Genomic DNA, 13335 nt, shown 5'->3' on the forward strand with positions numbered 1-13335 from the left:
CACAGACACCTCCTCGAGGGTTACGTATCAGTGTCGGACACGCGGTGGACGGGGTGTCCGACACATCACAAAAAGTGTTTTTTTTTTTTTTAGCCGGACACGTTTCGGACACCGTGCGGTTAAAAACAAGATTTTTGAAACTTCAAGTGGGGTTCAATTTGTAAAAACAAAAATTGACGAAATCAAACTAAGCCCTAACCTTGTTTTCGAATAGAAAGAGGAGAAGAGGTTGAGAGAAGGCTGTAGGCAACTCCTTGCTCTTGCGAAGGTACGTTCTTCTTTCGATCTTCTTCTACTTTTTGGGCTATATATGTGTAGACACCCCATTTTTGACCGTCCTCAAGACTTGGACGTCATCGTTTGAACGCTCGATGATCATCCATGTTCGTGTTCGTCTTGAGTTCTCGAAGGTTTCGGTCGCGCGCCTTGCCTCAAGACCTCTCGACTTGTTTGTTTTGTGCTTGGTTGTATACCAAACACTTGTGTTTTTGCTTCTGAGGGCAGGGAATGGCTTGTTGGCCATCCCCACACCTCACCGGCCTTGGCTTGAGGCCACCGGCCTTGTTTTCTTGCTCCAGCCAAATATTTTGGTCGGTCGGCAATGTTTTTGGTTGGCCGGCCATTTTTGTCAGTCAATCGGCCATATTTTCCAGCCGACCCCTTTCCATCTGCTTTTGGCAGATGTTTTATGCCAGCTGTCACAGCTGGCATCCACAATACACCCCCTCCATACATGTGTATGGAGGGATTTACTCCCTTGTGTTAGCTTCTCCAAGAAGCTTAAGAATTGAATTCCTATAAAATGAGGGCCTCCTCTCCCTTTCCAGAGGTTGAACAACCTGTGATATATGATATATATCACTCTCTCTCTATCTCTCTCTCTCTCTATAGTTGTGTGTGTAATAGTGTTCTAAAGGGGTTTTTGTTCTTAGTTTTGCACTAAGACACCTAGTGTTACACTATACTTTGGTTGCTGAGTTTTTAAGAGGTTGATTTCAGAGTTTTGAGTTGGTTTTTGATCAAAAAGAGGTGCTGGAGTTGGTGTTCTTGAAGTGTTCTTCAAATGTGAGAACTTACCTTTTTATTCCCCATTTTTTCTTAAGGTTTTAGACCTATTTTCATATTGTTTTGAGCTTAGTGTATAACTGATAAAAGTTCTATATTTTCATGCTTAAGATGTTTCATTAAGATCACTTTTGTGTTGGGGGTCGTCCACCCCCTCTTAGGCCTTGTTTGGCCTCTTTTTGTGCCTTCCTCTTTGGGCTTTGTAACCCTTTTGTTTTGACCTTCTCACCACTGAAATCCAGAGGATTTTCAGTGGTGGAGAAGTGGTTTTGAGGTCTTGTATAGGGGAGGGACACCCCTCTCCCCTTGTGACTCATTTGCTTGCATTTAGGGCTCATAAAGGTAGCATGTTTGCATAGCTTTATTTGGCTCCATTTTAGAGGGCATTTGGTGTTAGTCTATCATGTTAGACCTCAGTTTCATGTTGTTTCAATGGCCTATTGTTTGCATCATGCACTTGCTTTGTAATCCCCTCTATTGTCATAACATGTATCATGCATTTAGACCATCATACTTGCATGTTTTAGCTTGACTTCATGAAGCTTGTATCTATGTTTTGACATGTTTAAGCTCTGTTTGGTGTTGATTTGGTGATGTTTTCCATGTTTCGTATAGCCACCATGTATCCTAACTTGTTAGCTTTGAGTGTATGAGTCATGAGCATGCTTTATTTGGGCTATTTCAGTGATTTGGAATCATTTATCATGCTATTTCAGTCCATGCTCCATGCTTGTATGCTTGCATTTTCCATCCTTTCAAAAGCTTTGAAGAGTTGTTCTTTTGTGCCTTAAAATAGGTCATTGTGCATGCCTCTTTGTTTAAGTCCTTGGACTGCCATATCAGTGGGTTTTGGGGCTCCTTTTGGCATATTATAGCTCTGTTTTTCTTTGCATAATCCATGCCATGTGTGGTTGAGGTAGTTGTAGTGGAGTGCTCTCTTTGCGGCTTTGAATGCCCCTCATTTTTGCACCCATTTCCTAGTATGTTTTGGCCTCATCCCATGCATGTTCTAGCATTATTTTAGCCTGCCATGGGACTATTTTGGGTCACCTTGGTCGTTTGGGGCTTGGTTGATATGGTCATGGTTCAAGTCTTTTGGCTAGCTTTAAGCTTTAAGTCCGTTAGCATGCCATGTTTGTCTTGTTTAGTTGATTTGGCATCACTCTTAACATGATTTCAGAACTTATTGCATTGTCATATTCTCATGTTTATCACATCTCACTCATATTTGAGGATTGTGCACTGTTGCATAGTTTATAGATCAATGTGTGAACATGCATGTTTTGCCCTTTCGGCGCCTTAATTCATCACTTTGGCTACTGTTTTGGACGTGGCTGAGGTCTTCCCACTATGGTCTAAGTCCATCTTTGTATATAGCCGCATGCTTAACATGGTACATCTTGTCGCATACTTGTTAGTTTACCTTTTGTCACATGCTTGTGTAGGTTGCTTTGCATTTAGCATGCTCGCTACTTTAGCCTTTGTGTGCATGCTTGAGCCATGTTGCACTTGGCATATTCATGTTACAGTGCATTACTTTGAGTTAGCATGCTCATGTTGCATCGTTTGCATGCATTGCACTACATTTGGCATACTTGCATGCATTGCATTGGGTTTGGTTTGGGGTGTCAAACCAAACATGAGGAATGAGAGACGTTCGTACTTGAAGTGACGAAACGTACCTCAATCCTCGGTCGCCGACACTCTTGATTCAACATGATAGAGTGTGTACCATTCATTTGTTTTGTTGCATTCATTCATATTGATTTGCACACTTGACATCTTTGGCCATCATGAATTGAAATGCGTGATTGGTGGCCCGAGGGTCAGGAGCCATACTCCCTTGAGTTCATAGCATGATAGGGAGGGTGGTCATGCTTACATTTGGCTTGCAAATTCCATGCCATGCACTGTCTGTCCTCTGTTGTAGCAAAACTAGTGTTCTGCAGGAAGAAATGGCCGGTCGGCAACTTTCAGTGCCGGCCGACTACCAAAATCGTGCCAGTGATCCCATTTTTGGTCAATGACCATATTTCCATGGCCGGTGGTGTTTTCTCTTGGTCGGTGGCATCCCAAAGTGCTCAAGGAGTGGCTCTGAAGCAATCTTAGGATTTTCACAATTCTCAGAGGTGCAGAACAGTGCAAACAGAGGCAACAGAGGCATGGCAATGGGTTTCTGAGCGAGGTGAATCGAGCATGCATCATCCAATCATTCTGAGGCGGAGCTGAGGCGGCCTCTTTAATTTTATACCTAGAATGTTTTGTAATTAATTTGTTAATTCCTTAAGGGCTTTGTAATATTTAATTAGCTAGGGTAGTTGATTAATTATTTGGTGTGTATTATTTATTCGGACCCTCCGAGGAGGGCAATGTTGTAATAAGTGTGCGTGTGTGTGTGATGCATGCCTTCCAACTCCACGTCTTTCTCCCTTTTTATTTACTAGCTTTTGATGGTTAGTTTAGGGCATGTTTCAATTAGCATACTTATGCTCGCATGTTTGCATCCATTTATCTGTCTTGCATGCACCGAGCTCGGCGCATCATACTAACTGCATTGTATTTCAATTTCGAGTTGAATACATGTATCAGTTGTTGCATTTCATATGTCATTTTAGAATAGCCGAGCCTATCTTAGTTGCATTCTTGCATGTGTTGCATTAGGCATCTCAGCATAGTTAGGATTCATGCATGTTTTCTAATTAGCTTATTTCTTTGGCTCGGAGTACTAGGTAAGTATTTATGCTTTAGCATCCTTGCATGCGTGTGAGTGACTGCCATGATAGCATGCTTACCATGAGGCTATTTGTTTATGTGATATAACTGCCTAAATGCCTGTAGGTGAAGGTTGGGTTGCTTGAATTGGAATAATTCGTCGAAACCCGTGTTTTAGCCTACTTGCGAGTAGCAAACTTCAATCCATTTTTAAAACAAACGGATATGCGATGCTTTGTTCAAACTTAGGCAATCTAGTCTATACATGTATGCTGTGCGCATCACATAGTAATTCTTGGTTAATAACCGGAATAAGAGCACATATGTTTTCAAAACTCGATATCATGCTTAGTAGTGGCCGATCTTTGATCGGGCGAGTGGGGGTACTCATGAAATGACCTTCCCCAATTGTACCCAAGTTCCCGAGCCGAGGCAACTTTAGTGATGACGGACACGTGGCCTTAGGCACGAGTCAGGGTTTCCTAAATTTCCCCAAAATAAAATATTTAGGTGGCGACTCTGTATCTGGCAAAGCAGTCCATGTTTGGCATTTCTTTCTAAAAATCAGTTTTTCAAAATGATTTGCCGGATTTGGACTCTTTGATGATTCATCGGTCTTGCATTGCACTCCGCGAGATTAGATACAGGACCATGACATTGAGTCCGAACTGTAGTAAGCTCAAAAGAACGAAACGAGATTCCCTCCCGGGACGTTCGGGGACGTCTACAGTATGTCAGTCGCTCTCTTTCTCTCTCTCTCTCTCTCTCGATTTGCTCTCTCAATTTCTTCTTCTTTCGATCTTCTTCTTCTTCTTTGACTTCTCTCTCTCTCAATCTCTCTGTTTTGTTTTTTCTTTTTCTTTTTATACGTTGATTCACTCTCCACTACAACAAAAGTAACCTATGGTGACGAAAAGTAGTGAAGAAAATAAATTTTGTCACTAAATAAGAATAATTCGTGACGAATTATAAAATCTTGTCACATATAACAAAAAGATAAAAATAATAGGTGACGAAATTTATTTTCGTCAACAAATACTTCTTTTTAGGTGAGGAAAAATTAAGTTTCGTCACCGAAGGTTTTCCCGCTAATTTTTTTTTGGTAACGCCAAAATTTTGAGACTTTTGGTGAGAAAAAAATTTGTCACCAATTGTAAAATTATTATTGAGGAATATATTTTCGTCACCAATAATTTTTTTTATATATTTTTTGAGAAACTTGATTTTAAATATTTTAAGACCATTTGGTGAGAAATATATTTTTGTCATTAATAATTTTTAATATTTTGAGACTTTTTAGTGAGGAAATTATTTTGTCACTAATTTTGGAGGGAAAATTTTGACATATTGGGCGGTAATGAAAAAAATAGACTACTAACTTCCCCCTCTCCCTTTTTTTTTTTATCAGTTTTCCTCTCCCCTCTTTCTCTCTCTCTCTCTCTCTCAAAACAAAACACAAGTTAATTAGCCCTTTAAGTAACCTATGGTGATGAAAAGTAGTGAAGAAAATAAATTTCGTCACTAAATAGAAATATTCCATGACGAATTATAAAATTTTGCTACATATAATAAAAAAGTGAAAATAATAAGTGACGAAATTTATTTTCGTCAATAAATACTTCTTTTTAGGTGAAGAAAAATTAAATTTCGTTACCAAAGGTTCTCTTTCTAATTTTTTTGGGTGGCGCCAAAATTTTGAGACTTTTGGTGAGAAAAATATTTATCACCAATAATAAAATTATTAGTGAGGAATTTCGCCACCAATAATTTTAAATATTTTTTTTTGAAATTTTTGATTTTAAATATTTTGAAACTATTTGATGAATATTTTTGTCGTCAATATTTTAACATTTTAAAATTTTTGGGGAGAAAATTATTTTATCACTAATATTGGAGGAAGAAGTTTGTGATATTAGCGGTAATGAAAAAAAAAAACCTACTAATTTCCCCCCTTCCTTTGTTTTGGTGTTTCAGTTTTCCTTTCATTCTTCTCTTGCAAAACACACGGTCTTTGCCATCAGCCCCCCTTCTCCTCCTTCAACTTTTTCTCCTCCTTCAGCGTCACCACCGACATCACTCGTTCTCCTTCAGTGCCACCACCGACGTCACCCACGTTCTCTTCCGAGCAATCATTAGCGCCGCCGATGTTGCTTATTCGAAAAATAAAATTTAAAAATTTAAAAAAATTAAATATATATATTATATCTGACTAAACAAAAATTTAAAATTTAAAATATATATACATATATAATTCACTCCACCATTGAAAAATAAAATTTACTTGAGATTATTGTTTGAAAAAAATAATTCTCTAAAAAATATTTTTTTTTGAGTTCATCAGACCACTTGGTCTGTCTCTCTTTCCATCCTTTTCATTCTCTCATCTCTCTCTCATTTGTGCTCTCCCAACCCAGAACCTTCTCATCACCGACCCCCTCACTCTATCTCATCAACGATTGTGAGAGTCTTTCTCCCAATCCAGAACCTTTTCTTCTCGTTGTCGATCGGTCTCTCATAGTCGACATCCTACCCCCCTCTTTCTCTCTATCTCTTTCATCTCTCTTCGGTGAACAACAGTTGACGAGGATCTAACATCACAAACCCCTCTTCGATGAACATCAGTCGACAAGATCAAAGATCACAAACCCACATCGCAAATCGAAGCCCTATTCATAGATCACATATTACAGGCCCAAACTCGCAAGCATATTGAAATATAGGTATTTCTTGTTTAAAATTTACTTTAGATTTTGGAATCTTTGGTTGAGATTGTTGTTGTTTGGTTGAGATTTGTTAAAATTTGTTTGAGATTACCAATAATTTTTTTGAAATTGATTAATGCTGTTGTTTTCGGTGAATTTGTTTTTTTTTTTTTAAATAAAAAAAGTTTGTATGAATCTGTTTAAAACAGATCCAAAAAAAAAATTTGTTTAAAGAATTTTGTTGTTAATTTGGTGAAATTTGTTTGAAAAAAAAATTAACTATGTTTCAATTGACAAGGTGTGCCAAGATGCATTTGATTTGATCATATGCCTGTGAATTAATAGACAATGTGATTTATAGGCAACAAGCTCATCCTCAATTAAATGTTTAGGTTCACTCCTTAGAAATAGAAATTGAAGATGGCAGTTATGTGGGCATGCCATTTGTCCTTGTGTCAGGTGGGAAGTGGATAAAGAATGATGGTTTAGACTTCTATGTTAAATTTGATACTGGATACAAGCAGGAGCAAAAGGTTGCTTTCAGTTATAGGTTTCTTTTTCTTATTTGTCATCCCACAACATTTTTCAGATATATTGATTAGGCATTGTTTTCCTGAAAAGGATGCTGGTGATGGCCAAGGTACTGCAAAGACATTGTTGGATAAAATAGCCAATATGGAAAGCGAGGCACAAAAGTCCTTTATGCACCGGTCAGTAATCTTTGGATACTTTGATAGTCTTTTGTTTTTTTTTTTTAATGCCTTACCTTCTGGTATCTTAGGTAAATTTTATGTATGGTTAGTTTCAGTGTAGTATTATGATTTGAGGAAATGAGTGTTTTGGCTTTAATAATAGAACTTAACCTTTAATGTTTGCTTTTTCACATTTGTTCTGTCAATGTGCATATGTTGCGTCTGTGTGTTGTGAGCATTGCTTCTAGAAATACGTTAGTTGAGTAAGCCTAGGTAGTCTATGAGTATTTTGTAGTTTCATCTTTTTCTATTTCATGGATGTTGTAAAATTTAGATTGTTTTCAGTATCTTGCATAATAAACCATATGTGGTAGTTAATTTCAAGGGCAGTAGTGTAGGCTTCAAGAATGGAGGGCTTGGACTGGACTTAATAGATTTTAATCTTTTATGTTGTGCTTTTTGGGGCAGAAATATGATAGCTTTAACTTTATTTTGATCCTCTTTGGTTTCAGACCATTTCATCCTCACAAAAATTATGCTTTTATGGTTTTAATGTGGCTCAACCCTGCCTGTGTAATAAATGCTCACTGTAGGAGCAATAACCACTAGGACAATTAAAAAGGACAATTAAAATGCTTTACACCTGGTTTGATTCTACACTATTTCTTTTGTCATCTTTCATGTAATTTTTGTTTTTGGCTCATCTTGATTGTGGCTTATGATGAAATGGCTATTACTGTTGGTATATATACAATCTGTCATGCATGGAACTTCAACTAATATTTTTGGTTTTATTTGCTAAATCATGTTTGGGGTGCTGATTTGGTTCATTGTTATTGAAGTTGTAAGTGTCAGAAATAATCACTTGCATCAGTCTGAAGAACTTAAATCAACTAGGCATGACTTAGAAGGCTCTTGGGTGGCAAGGTAATGAATAGAGTAGTTATCGGATTTGAAATTTCAAATTTCACCAAAAATTGAGACAAAAATTACGCATTGTTTTGATGCTTGGCTTGTTTAATAATCGAGTCAAGTTTGAGTAGAGAGCTTGGTTTGAATGGTTTCGTAGACACAAAGATATATAAATTAATGTTTATTTTAATAATATATCAAGTATATTTGTATAGGTTTATTTTTTTTATTTATTTATATTTAATGTTTGTGCAAACTTTCATATGGTTGAAGTTTGCTTATTGTTTACTGTTTGTTAATTTCTAGTTGGTCATAACAGATAATTTTTCTTGGACATAATCATGTTGGTTGTTCTTTTGTTTAGTAGCAACCAAACATTGTACACTTTTAACTTTTTTATGTCTGGCCCCCTCTTACTTTTCTAGAAAAAGGAAATTTGGCTGTCACAGGGGGCGAAAATGCAAAACAATCCCTGAACCAATGTATGGCTGTCACAGGCAGCATCCTTGTGATTTGGCTTTTTGGGCGAAAATGCAAAACAATCCCTGAACCAATGTTAGCACTTAAATTGTCTGTTTATTTTTTTTTTCTAATCATTCACACAGGTTTGATTCTTGACTGTTTTATTTTATTTTTCCCTCCAAAATACTATGTATATTTCTTGAGAAAAGATTATCTGCTTGTTAAGAGATTGACATTGGATTGAATCTGTGTTTCTGTTTTGTATTTGACAGGGTTGAATAGTCACCTACATGTTGCAGGTAAAGCTTCCATTTTTTCACTTTTGTTCCCTAGGATGCTTTTTGGTCTCACAGTTAGCACATGTAGATTTTATCAGTTTAGGGTATAGCTAATGTTACCTGAAATTTAAAAAAAAAAAAAAATGCCAAAGCCAGGGGGTTTTATTGGTTAGGGGTAAAACAATGTATCCTTAGTTTAAGTACAGCAGAGAGAATCTAATCTAGTGTAATATCACACATATTATTATTTAAGTATTCATAGTTTCTTCCATATTAAAAAGATGAGAGAGGTCTGAGAGATATCCTTTGTGCATATATCCACTAACATCTATTAGTCAATTGAGACAATCTAATATATTACATCAGATTCCTTACAGAAAACTATCATCTCAAAACTATACTGCATATCATAAGTCCCTGGTTTAGAAAAGTTGAACGTGGCCCAAATTTATTTTGTTGTTTTCTCTTGTAATGACTTGATCAAATGATAAACAGCCCTTGATAGACATTTAGTTTGTTATTTAGAAATATATGAGATGAAAAATTCTGTTCAATACATGGTAAACTACATTAGCCAGACATTCCTATGATGGAAAATACATGGGAAAGCTTGTAAGCAAGCAAAAATTCACCAAAACATGTCAATGATTTAATATGCTGCTGATAATAAGTAAGCAAAATTTCACCAAAACATGTCAATAATTTAATATGTTGCTGATAATGTTTGAATTGGCATGATGCAACAATATTTTCTTTGGTGTTGTGACTGGTGTTTCAGTCAATCATCATGTTGACAAGGCAAAATTGAGAGCGACTTTTGAAGCAACTTTAGTCATTGCATGTTTTCGAATGGCCTAGTGTAGCTTTGAGTTTTTATTTATGAATTATGAAACTTGTGAATGGGACAAGGGTATCCATCTTCATCTTTGATGGATTGCAGAACATGGAGATTGATTAAAGCTATTAATGTGAAGCCAACAGAAACTAGGACTTGTCCTTCTCATGGCTGGTTAGTTTGCCAACCAAGTGGATTGGCCTTGGCCTCCCTCCTTGCAATAATGTATATTTTGTTTAGGACTGAAAATTGATATTGTATATCTTAGTTTTATTCACCAACATGTTTTAGTGATGTTGAATTGCTGAGTATTAAATTGACCTTCTCCTTTCAGATATTGAATCACTTAGATTCTGTATATCAGTTGATGCATATATTTGTCAGATTTCATTATGTTCTCCTTCTATGATTGTGTTCATTTAGATCTAAATAAATGGAGGAAAAGAATGAGATAACAATTAGACAAGTGAATCAGGTGGTGCAGACTTAATAGCCATTCATCTTTTTATTCTGAATGGGAATCAATTTTGAATGACTACTGTGGTGAATGCAATGTGGCTTGATATTCTTTTCCTAGTTTTTTTTTTTTTTTTTGTTTTTTGGAGTAGAATGGAGAAAAAGGATTCACATAGCCTTCCCTACTTGATTGGGACACAAAGCTTATTTTGGTTTGGTTATTATTTTCTAATGCATTTTTTTGTGCCTGTTAATATTCGAGTAATTTTCAACATGGTTCTATTTTTAGAGTGACTAAATTTTATCCTAAAGATGATGGTCTATGTGTTGGCTTCCTCCGGATGTTTTGATTTTTAATTTCCTGACAATTATATATAAACTAATTTCTCCTTTTTAAAGGTGTATTGGATGTTGGAATTTGTGTGGGTGCATTTGTTCTCTCTGTACAATTCATGCCTGTTCTTTTATTGTAGTAGTTGAGAAAATTCACTCAAATCACCCAAATCCTACTCAACCAATCCCACTCAAATCACCAATCTTATTAATTTGAGAAGCCTGAAGTGAACTTTTTTGTTGATTATAGCGAACGCCATATTTAAATTTGTTAGCACCTATTGTTTTGACGAATATATACACAATATGTAGCTCTTGCACATTAATTTTGGTTGTTGTTTATGTCTGTCCAGAAGTTTCGGTGTGTTTTTTTTTTTAAAAAAAAAAAAAAACTATATATATCTTATTTAATGATAGCAACACAGCGCTGCTACTTTCGAACAACGTGGCTTGATATGTCTTGGATTTGTGAATTTTGATATGTTATCCTTGATGTAGTATCAGTATTACTTTTCTTGATGTTTACTGTTCAATAATTTTTATGTATCTTTTTATCACATAAGCATAGTCAACTGGTACGAGTGTTCACATCTACTTGTCTCACACTAGAAAAGGTAGAAGTAAATGAAATCAGGCTACGAACTTTTTACTTATGTAGGATGTTGTTTTGTAAAATACACTACTTCTGAAGAAACTGACAGGGCAATGAGTGCTTTACACAACCAACACACTTTGCCTGGGGTGAGGTCTTTTGCTGCTATGCATGGTCTGTCATGTGAGTTGACTAGCTTTTATTTAATAGTTTGATCATTCTTGTGTTTTTCAGGGAGTGCGTCCTATCCAAGTAAGATATGCTGATGGAAAGGGAACGTCTGGGTAATATATTATGACTTTCTGTGTCTTTTGCTAATGATACCTTCTTTCCCCAGTATGTTTACATATTTGTAGTTTGAGTGTTTTTTTTCTCCTTATTTTTTACTTGAAGATATATCAAGTTTTTCATCAAACATATATATTATTTAAACTATGGCATATCATACCTTATCCAAGCAATATATGCTGATGGGAAAACAGAACGTCTTTCTAAAACCTTCTTTCCCCAAGTATGTTTACATATTTGTAATTTGAGAGTGAATTCTCTCTCTTTTTATTTTCCATGTAGATGTATCAAGTTTTTCTTTGTCAGACATATATATTAATTGAACTGGGTCGATTGATGAGAATTTTGAGATGACGTCAAGCATCATGGAGTTTCTTAAGAAGCAAGGTTTCAAAAGACAATTTAGAGGAGGAGGTATCTCATGAACTTGTACATCGCTTTTTCGGTAAGTCTCGCTTGTTTTATCTTTTTATTTTTCTCATGTTGGTTAGTATATACTAGTTAAAGTACAGTAGTTTGACTACTTACTAACTAAGATTTAACAAGTTTGAAGATCTATTTAATGAAAATAGATTCATTATCAAAATTCTTACTTAGCATGACCCTAGTTAAAATACACACTAACCAAAGTAAAGACAAAACTATGTGTTTATTTTTTTGTGTATTTTTGCTAGGCAGTGTTGGAGTTGCTCTAAGTTAGTGAGTGATGTGATTAATAATGGGTGTGTCTTTGATTGAGTTTTTCACAGTAGAAGAAATGAAGGAACATTTATTGAGTCTCAAGCAATGGGTTGGTCAGGTTTGTATATCACTTTATGATTGCTGTTGTTTTGTATATATCATTAGGATGGTTTATCATAATAAGGATTTTTAATAGATTGATCCATTTGAAGGTTTTCCCTATACTCAACTTAGTTTAAGGCACATTTCAACCACTTTGTCCTAGCTAAAGAAGTCTTTTCTTGAGATCATGTGCTTTCTCACAACTTACATTCATATCTGTTGGTCTATCTCTTGTTCTCGAGGCTTCAACTTCTCCCTCTTAGTGGTGTTGTCCTTGTTATTTGACACAAACATTCAATTCGTGTTAGCCAACGAATCATATATTGTCTTCATTGTGCTCGATTGGACTATATAAGAAGCAAATGAGGAATATTTAACAAACCTTATTTTTACCTGGTGTTAGCTTGAGTTGCATCTCCTGACACCCACAAAAAGGGAGGTGCATAATTCAAGTCCCTGTTAGGACCCACTCTATCAGAGAAGAACTAATCTTTGTAATTCAGTTTCCATGCTGTTGTCATTTTGCCTCAGATAAATTTATTTGCACCTCATTTGTGTGAGATTCATGTTCTTTAAAATGTATACAAAGAAATATATAAATAATATTAGCCAAAAGCAGCCAAAATTAAAAACTAAAGAGCCAAAAAAATCATGAGCATGTTTATAAATAAAAATTGAAAAATCACAATGATTCCTTACCAAAGATGATTTGATCAAGGCTTTTGTTGGGTACAAATTCATAAACAAAAAGGCATTGAGGGGCTTCAATGGTACAATCCAAAAGCCTTACAAGGTTGTTGTGTTATCTTATAAGGTTCTTGTGTTGAATTTCACTGATTAAATTTACGTCATTGAAGAAGTCAACGGCCCATTGTCGTGAATCAAATGTACCTCAATGCTACGTTATATTTTGAAGTTATTATATATATATTCTTCCATTAGTGATAGTGATATATGGTATTCTTGCAATCTTTTGACATCTTATGTTATCTGTGTTGCTTTATAATCAAGGATCACCTAAACTCTTTGAAGTTTTGAATTGTTATATGCATTTCTACTAAATTGGTTTATAAAATAAAATTATTTATATATGAGTTTAGATGTAATTGATAATATATTAATGTTTTCTTTGTTTATTTTCTTTGCAGATTGGTTTTTGATGACGTTTAGAAGCATACTTTGCAAATGAAGATCAACTGTTGAATTTTGTTTCCTGGACTGATAC

The 13335-nt window shown here is 35.5% G+C and overlaps 1 long non-coding RNA gene across 1 annotated transcript; it reads left to right on the forward strand.

Moving 5' to 3' along the window:
• The first annotated feature begins 6075 nt into the window (after positions 1-6075).
• LOC114257170 (uncharacterized) lies at positions 6076-8233 on the forward strand. The gene is made up of 3 exons (XR_014341017.1): positions 6076-6497; positions 7101-7189; positions 8014-8233. It is a non-coding gene; the product is annotated as an uncharacterized LOC114257170 (long non-coding RNA).
• The last annotated feature ends 5102 nt before the right edge of the window (positions 8234-13335 follow it).

This window comes from Camellia sinensis, chromosome 9 (assembly GCF_055761805.1).
Source record: "Camellia sinensis isolate YWXY chromosome 9, ASM5576180v1, whole genome shotgun sequence".
NCBI lineage: Eukaryota > Viridiplantae > Streptophyta > Magnoliopsida > Ericales > Theaceae > Camellia > Camellia sinensis.